Source organism: Hibiscus syriacus, unplaced genomic scaffold (genome assembly GCF_006381635.1).
Source record: "Hibiscus syriacus cultivar Baekdansim isolate YM2019G1 unplaced genomic scaffold, ASM638163v2 tig00111812_pilon, whole genome shotgun sequence".
NCBI classification, from domain to species: domain Eukaryota; kingdom Viridiplantae; phylum Streptophyta; class Magnoliopsida; order Malvales; family Malvaceae; genus Hibiscus; species Hibiscus syriacus.
This window is the reverse complement of record NW_024063187.1, coordinates 778,374-787,248: the sequence shown is the minus strand read 5'-3', so window position 1 is coordinate 787,248 and position 8,875 is coordinate 778,374. Positions and strand designations below refer to the sequence as shown.

General features: G+C 34.4%; 2 pseudogenes; both read left to right on the top strand.

Moving 5' to 3' along the window:
* The first annotated feature begins 2,359 nt into the window (after positions 1–2,359).
* On the top strand, positions 2,360–6,026 carry LOC120171168 (annotated as a pseudogene).
* A 1,476-nt stretch (positions 6,027–7,502) lies between these two features.
* Positions 7,503–8,508, top strand: LOC120171169 (annotated as a pseudogene).
* Positions 8,509–8,875: the final 367 nt, after the last annotated feature.

The window sequence follows — 8,875 nt, the reverse complement described above, 5'->3', positions numbered from 1 at the left end:
ATACTAGAGGAGTTCATCTCATGAAGTGGGATGATATGTGTTTACCAACAGATCACGGTGGCTTGGGATTGCGCCAACTTCATAAACAAAATGTTGCTTTTTTAATGAAGCTAGCTTTCCGTTTAGTGTCAAATATGACTCAACTTTGAGCTCGGGTCTTGAGGGCAAAGTATAATTTTACTATTGCACTACCAACGTCCATTGCCTGTAGTGTATGTTAAAGATTATGGTCGGGAATCAGCATGGTCTGTGATGCGGTGAAAGATGACATTGTTTGGAATCTTTTGTTTGGAATCTTGGAGATGGAACGAAGATCAATTTTTGGAATAATTCGTGGATGAGAAATTTAGGTCCATTACGAGATATGTGGTCTGATAGGACAGAAGCATTACTTTATCGCACCACTGTTAGTGATATGGTGGATCAAATTGGTGAGTGAAAATGGGGAAGCCTTAAGAATGAAATTCCTGATCAAGCTCTCCTCTGTCTAGCTGCGACGAAACAACCGTCTGCCAATGGTGGTGAGGATTCTTTGATATAGAGATGGGAAGAAATCATTGTTTCCGTGCGTAGTGCTTATCATCATCAAGCATATTACAGGGTGGAAGCAATGATGAATGTGAGATACTTGAAAATGTTGTCCAGTTACAGAGGTTTGCCATGTATCGAAACACTTCTCTGGCTTATTAGTCGTGATAGTCTGTTGACTAATGTGAACGGGTACGAAGGAATTTATCGAATGATGAAATTGTGTCGGATAGCGAGGCAGCAAGGAAAACTATTTTCCACATATTGGTTCAAACTCACAATTGTACACTTACTATGCAGTTGTTACCCGAACTCTTTCATGAGCACACTACTTATAGGTATAATATCATTTAATAATATTCAGTTTTAATAGGAGTTTGTAAGTTTGTTTTAAACTCAATTTCAGTTACTTCGGTTTAAGTATATTTATTTAAAATTATTTTATGTAGAAATAAATTTTTTTTTGGTTTATTCACTCTATTTTGATAAAATTTGATCTCACTAAAGAGGACCGGTTGGAAATAGATATAGTGGTTCACATGCAATTTTCATGTTACACTTCATGATTGATATATGTCATTTGACTGTATTTATATACGTGATTATTGATGGGTCTAGTCATGATTGATATGAAAAAAGCCTCTTTGATCATATATGGATATAGTTGATAAACGAAATTGTTATAAAATACATATTATATGATAACAAGTTTTGAGCTCATAAAGTTATACATATATCATGAAACATATGTTGCCCAAATAAGAGATTGTTGGATTAAAATCTATAATTATGAGTACATATTTTTAATCTATATTGTTATCATAAAATATGACATAAATTAAGTGATCAATTATATTATAAAGTCGTAAGGTATTAAAAGTGTCATGGAAATAAAAGTATATATGCTATTAAAGTTGTACTTATAATTTGATGAGAGAGAGTTATAAGTATAGACAATAATTTATTTTTATCAACTATGTAAAGGGGTTATGATCCCTAAGAAATAGACACCTCATATTTCTTATCCCTCAGAAAATTTATACGTAAGAGAACTCTATCTTTTAAAAAATCACAACCAAAGAAGGATTTAAAGATTTTAACATATTAATTAATTCATGTATGCTTATGCTAATATAATATTTTTTTATTTTTGATTATTTTCATATTTAATATGATTTAGTTTTAACAAAATTGGCTTGGGGACTGCAATTTGGTGATCATCGTTTTCAAGAACCTCTTGCGAGTAGCTGCACTCGTGGATGGTGATATGAGAATGTTGGAAGAAGAGAGGCTCTGGATAAACACTCGAGCTGCTTCAGCAACGACCATGATGCAGGAAGAAAGGTTCTCTATTAGGCATGATTAGCTTGGTTTGCTAGGGTTTTGGTTCGATCTTTTGCTCTTGTTCATTAAAATAAAATACTAAAATTTATATTTACCCAATAAAATACACATTGAAATGGTCAATTTTCATTATTGTTTCTGTATTAATCCTTACGTTTTTTTTAATTTTAAAATTTTCAGTAAGATCTAGATGATTAAAAAACAAAAATATCAAATTATTAATTGAAATCAGATATATAATTTATTTATTATACAAAAATAATATTAAAATTTAGCCAAATAAATTTAATCGATTTAATTTAAATTAAGATTAAAATTAAAATTTCAAACCTAAAATATTAGCGTACTACATGTTCGAAACAAATATAAACTTCCACTGAAATATCATTACAGCTCGTATTTTTAGGTGAAATTGTCTTAAAAGCAAACTTTTCGGTTCAAGACAAATTAAGGAAATAAAATGAGGCTCGTCTTCCATTTCTTTTTTTTATCCACAGTATCTCTATATCTTCATCTTCCTCTCTAAATAAAGCTTGTGTGATATACGTATTTGTAACTGAATTTGCATTTTTGGGTATAAAAGAAACAAGGATTGGAATTTTTCTTAAGAAAAGCTACATTTATTCCAAGGGGAAGGCAAATAGAAGAGGAGGAGGATGAAACTAACCTCCTCTGTTCTTTTATTCTGATTGTGCCTCCTCTCAGATCTTAGTTCTTGTTTTCGCCAAATTTGGCACTTGGTGTTTCTTTTGACTAGTGGTTCATTTTTGCTGAATCTGGTTTTCAGTTTTTTTTTTAATCTGTTGCTTAAATTTCTCCAGAACTTTTGCAGCTGTATTGATTGATCAACCATCTGGGTTTTCCCCTTTCGTTTCTGAATTTAGGTGAAGTTAATTTCTTGGTCGATTGAATTGGATTATTCTTGTTAAAAAAAGTATTGAATTGTATCTTCATTATTATTATTGGATTGCTATATAGTCTATAAAACGCAGACCTTTGGTGTGTTTTAATTTTATTCACCTAAAAAGAATATTTTGGTGTTGGTTTTTGATTAGTCTATTGTTGTTATTGTTGCAATTAAAGCATTTCACTGAATCAAACAATTGATTTGGCTTTCTATTTCGAGATAGTTTGGACTTCGTACTGATGGAACTAGTTTTTTTTTTTTTTTTTGCAATGTAGAAAGAAAGATGCTCGAGAATGGGAAGCTATTTATTGTTGCAATTAAAGCATTTCACTGAATCAAACAATTGATTTGGCTTTCTATTTCGAGATAGTTTGGACTTCGTACTGATGGAACTAGTTTTTTTTTTGCAATGTAGAAAGAAAGATGCTCGAGAATGGGAAGCTATTTATTGGTGGGATATCTTGGGACACGAATGAAGACCGTCTCAAGGATTTCAGTAGTTTCGGTGAAGTGGTAGAGGCGGTGATCATGAAGGATCGGACGACAGGGCGTGCTCGTGGTTTTGGTTTCATTGTTTTCGCTGATCCGGTTGTTGCCGAGAGAGTCATCAAGGAGAAACACAACATTGATGGCAGGATGGTGAGTTAATTTATAAGCACGCCTTTTTTATTATTGTTGTGCAATGTACAATTCATCAATGCTATTAGGTTTTTGAAGCAAGAGGTGAAAATTAAATTCCGTATTGGAGTTATGAATCCGCTATTGCAGTTGGTTATGATTGGAATTCTTTTTTATTTGTATAGTTACCTGTACAAGTTTTATTTTCACCACCGAGTTACTTATGCTCAGGTTGAGGCAAAAAAGGCAGTTCCTAGGGATGATCAGAACATTACAAGTAGAAGCACTAGTAGCATCCATGGTTCCCTGGTCCAGGCAGCACAAGAAAGATTTTTGTAGGAGGTTTAGCATCTACAGTCACAGAGAGTGACTTTAAGAAGCATTTTGATCAGTTTGGGAATATCACAGATGTTGTGGTGATGTATGATCACAACACTCAAAGGCCTAGAGGTTTCGGATTCATCACTTATGATTCAGAAGAGGCGGTAGGCAGGGTGTTGCTAAAGAATTTTCATGAACTGAACGGTAAAATGGTTGAGGTTAAACGAGCAGTTCCCAAAGAGTTATCTTCTAGTCCCAGCCATAGCCCCCTTTGTGGATATAACTATGATGTGAATAGGTTCAACAGCTTCCTTAATGGCTACACTCAGGGATATGGTCCAAGCAATGTTGGAGGATATGGACTTGGGATGGATACGAGATTGAGTGCAGTTACTGGTGGTCATAGTGGATTTCCTTCTTTGGTTCTGGTTATGGAATGGGCATGAACGAGGCCGGGTTAAAACCGACTTTCGGCAATAGTGCACATTTTAGTAGTAATATGAGCTATGGACAGGGATTGAGCCCTTACTATGTTGGTGATACAAATAGATTTGGTAGTAATCCTATGGGGGGGTATGATGGAAGTAGCGGAGGTAATACTTCCTTTTCAGCTCAGTGACCCGGAACCTTTGGGGAAATGGGGGACTCAATTATAACACAAAAACTTCTGGTTCCGGTGCATATATGGGATCTGGAAGTGGGAGTATTGGAGGAAGCGACTCTGGAAACATGGAATAAATTGGGGTTCTGCAATTTCCAGTCGAGGTGAGAGGAATAATATCTAGCGATAGTGTGAAATTTGGCTATGGAACCGTTATAACAACTTTTATTTGGGGACAACAGGGTATGGAAGAAACAGCCTGACCAATTTGGCACCTAAATCATCATATGTAGCATCAAATAGTGGTTATGATGAAGCCTTTGCAGACCTTTATGGTGGTGCTTCGGTTTATGGGGATGCCGCTAGGCGATCATCAACTTCTGAGCCAGGTGTTTCTGGTTCCTTTGGCTACGGACTTAGTAGTGCCACTTCTGATTTTTTCGGTGAAAGTTCTCCTGGTTATGTTGGTGGTTATAGTGTTAATAAGAGACAAGCAACTATAGGTAAGTCTTGTTACCTGCATCCTATGATTCTATATTTTTCAATTTAGGAAATTTCTGCTAAATGTTTTACTCTTGAGGTTTGTTGGAGTAGCTCGGTCTTGTCTAAGCGTTGTAGAAGCATAAGTAAAAGAACCCTAAAAACTTTCATATGAGGAATCATCTAGCCATCTTTCATTAGGCATAATTTGGCAGCACATTCCTATATTTATACGATCGTTCATTTCTTAGTAGCAGCATGATGTGCTTGCCAGTTTTATAATAAGGTTGTAGACAACTTTGGGACATAATCAGTCATTTATTAAATGAATGTACTTGTTTACAGTTACAGTTTTTGGTAGACAACTTTTGAACATAATTGTCAAATGTTTCATTCATTTACTATCGTGTATTATCAACCGTCTTGGTTGGCATTTTAAAGTTCTTTTATGATTGAATTATTGTTAAAGACATCAGCTCAGGGTTTGGGTTACTGATTTATTGTTGTGTGAAAAGTTCTATGATCGCTCTTTCCCGCCTTGCGGTCTTAGATTTACCTGCTCATGAAATAATGTCCATCATATCAAATGCTTCAGACAGGAAACTTTTGTTTTCGTTGTGTTAGAAATTTCCGATGCCACTTGTAATTGCACTAATGCTGTTATGTTCAAATGCTCTTTTGATTTTCTTGCTGAATATGTTTTGCAATTTACTTCCCGAAACATTGTTAAAATTTTAGTATTCTCGAATGGTTCAGGAATTGCTACCTAGAAAAATTGTTTCGGCCATCATGATACGACAGGCAAAGACGATCTTACGATGCAGGTGGTCTGTGAATTCTGCACACCTCCGGTCTCGGATTATCTAGAGCTAACTGGAGTGCTTGTTTTGGAGAATTAAACTTTTAGAGATGGCAAGGGATTTTGTGGTAAGTGCTTAAGGCTTGAGTTTTGAGATACCTTTTTAGGGGGTTATTGATTTGAGTGAGACGTCAACTGAGACCGTGGGATGCAGTCGTAAGTGTATTATGCATCTCGTGGGAGTGGCGATACATCATGGATATAGATTATATGATCTGTAATGGTTGGTTGTGAGATGTGCTTCAGGAATGTATGCTTTGTTATTCGTCCCGTTTTATTAGTGTGACAATACTTCTCTGAATATGCCTATTCTTTCTTTGTGAATGCTAAAATGGACCATTTGTATTGGTTTTTTTTATTTATTCTAATACCCTTGCAATATGCAAGTCAGGATCATAGCTTATGCTCTTTTGATGATATCTACCAAATGCAATCAGTTTGGTAAACAAAATCACTTCCACTGTTTTCTTTTTCCGATGAAAATTTCCATATTCAAGTGGAAAATAAAATTAATTCAGTAAATGATTAACGTTGAATGGAAAAAGATTTGTATTTAAATCGTTTAATAGTATCCGAATAAAATCGTGAATTGTAATTCATATCATATTAACATTTGAATTAAAAAGAAATTACGTAATATCGTTTTTAATTTAGAGTATTCAAAAGGATAGGTCACATTTAAGGAAAATATTTAATTTGTAGTGAGAAATATCTAAAAAATCTCAATCAGTTCAAACATTCTCGTCGTCCATATCATGCAAGTGTACCAATAAACCATATAAGTTCACGCCTGCTAGCAAAGAACAATCTTAACCTAAGTCAATGAATAATTAATAAGTTGGTTGATGTATATAAAACCATTCACATGTTTGTTATCCCAACAATGTGGGATGTGTTTTTCTCATTTTCTTTACACAACATAATTCACATGTACCTTATTTTGAGCATCAATTTCTCAATCATCATTCAACTGTTGTGAGCATATGAGATACAATTGTAAAGATCTCATGGATTAGAATATGAATCTGCATATTCATTATTTGAATTTTCACCTTTACCCTTAGAAAATATGCCTCAAAATTTCCAATATATCACAATTTTTTCATCATCAATATGCTCATACCTTCCCTTTACATACATACATACATACATACATACATTAAATTGTGATCGCAATGTAGTGTATCGACCATATTATAATTGTTAAAATCATTGCGATACCATAACCGCATCCATAATGTAAAAACATAGTTATTTAACAAAAAAATAAAATCACATTGTAACTTCATCAATATCCGCAACTGTAACCATAATTTAGTACTATGATTAGAGGTGAATTTATAATATTTTAAGAAGAGAGAATTTATTATTAGGAGAGGAAAATAAATTATTAATAAAAATATAAAAATATATAAAATATATACGAGAATTTAAAATTTTTAAGAAATTATCCACCCAACAAGTATGAAACGAGGGGAGTCAAAATTATTTATACGCTATAGATTTTTTTCTATGAATTTCTAGGCCCAAACCAGTCTTGGGCCTTGGGTCCATAACCTTAGTAATCACCGCAAATAAAATAGTAAACAAAGTGGGGTTCGTTAATTTTACGAGTGCAGAAGATTTTGGATCACTACATGACCTTTTTCAAAACTTTAAACTTGGAACAAAATCAAATAAAGAAACCAGCACCAATAGTATGCATTTGAGTTGTTCAACACATTGACCAGCTTACTCCACCACCAAAAGGACCAATCTTTCCACGCTTTTTCTGTTTGTTTGGGGAAGAGCTCAAAAGTAACTGGTTTTGGTTCTTTTTCTTCTTCTTCTCCACTGTTTGATGTCTTTGGCTGTACCAGGTTGCAGTTAATATGGCGTCAGGTGACAACAAGGAAGCTCAACACACCTCTGGGAATCACAAAGACAGTGATGATGATCATGATGCCGAGGCTATTCCATTGGGTCCACAGTTCGTACTCTCAAACAACAGCTTGAAAAAGACAAGGTTTCATTGTCTCACATCTCTTGTTTTTTTAAACTTCCATTTCTATACAAATACATACTATTTCTCTATAAGTGTAGGATGATGAGAGCCTAAGGAAATGGAAAGAGCAGCTTCTTGGAACTGTGGATATTATCAACATTGGAGGTACTTATCATGCATAATTATGTAGCAAGTCTGCAGAACGAATACTATGATTATGCATTCTATATCCTTTTTTCTTATTGCAGAAACACTTTATACAGAAGTGAAGTTCCTTAGCGTGTCGATCGTGTCCGCAGACAGGCCGGACATTGTTCTTCCGATTCCCGAAGATGGAAAGCCCGGGGACTGTGGTTTACGCTGAAAGAAGGTAGTCACTATTGCTTGAAGTTCTCCTTCCAAGTGAGCAACAACATTGTATCTGGCCTCAGGTACACTAATACTGTATGGAAATCTGGTGTTAAGGGTAAGCCTTCTGTCTGTTAACCCATGAAAACTACACAAAAACACTTAAAAGCATGCTTTAAAACCCATATTCTTTGTTCAGTTTATAGCACAAAAGATATGATTGGGACGTTTAGTCTTCAGATGGAGCCTTATACACATGAAATGCCAGAAGAGACGGCCCCTTCTGGTTTTTTGGCCAGAGGATCATATACTGCAAAATCAAAGGTATCATTATGCTATTTGCACCTTCATATTTTTGTTAATTCGACTTCGATTAGTTTTTTCCTAATTAACAACCCAACTTTTGCTTAAGTTTCTTGATGATGACCAGAAGTGCCACTTGAAAATCAACTATACATTTGACATCCCCAAAGACTGGGCTTAGGGCTCTACCACCCTTCATTCACTCAATGTTCTTATCCTTCTCCTTATATATTCACTATTCAGACATTTTTTTCTTTTTAACTGCTACCTTTTTGCCAGCAAGTCAAGTGAGAAACAAAGCTCACTGCCAAAATCTTTACTATTAATTTTAGGGCAGAGTTAGCGCTTTTAGGATTTTTGGTAATGACGCTGATTTCTACATATGGTTTGCATCAAGCCTTTTACTTTTTTGTTGTGTTGGGCAAGTCTATTGTTGCCGTTTTGATTGGGATGATTCTTTTAGATCGTTAGAATTATTAATTTAATTTATAAAAATTTAAAATTATAAAGTACTTAAGGTATAATTATAAATTAATTAAAAAAATAAAGGTATATTATTAAAAATAAAAGGTAAACTAGTGG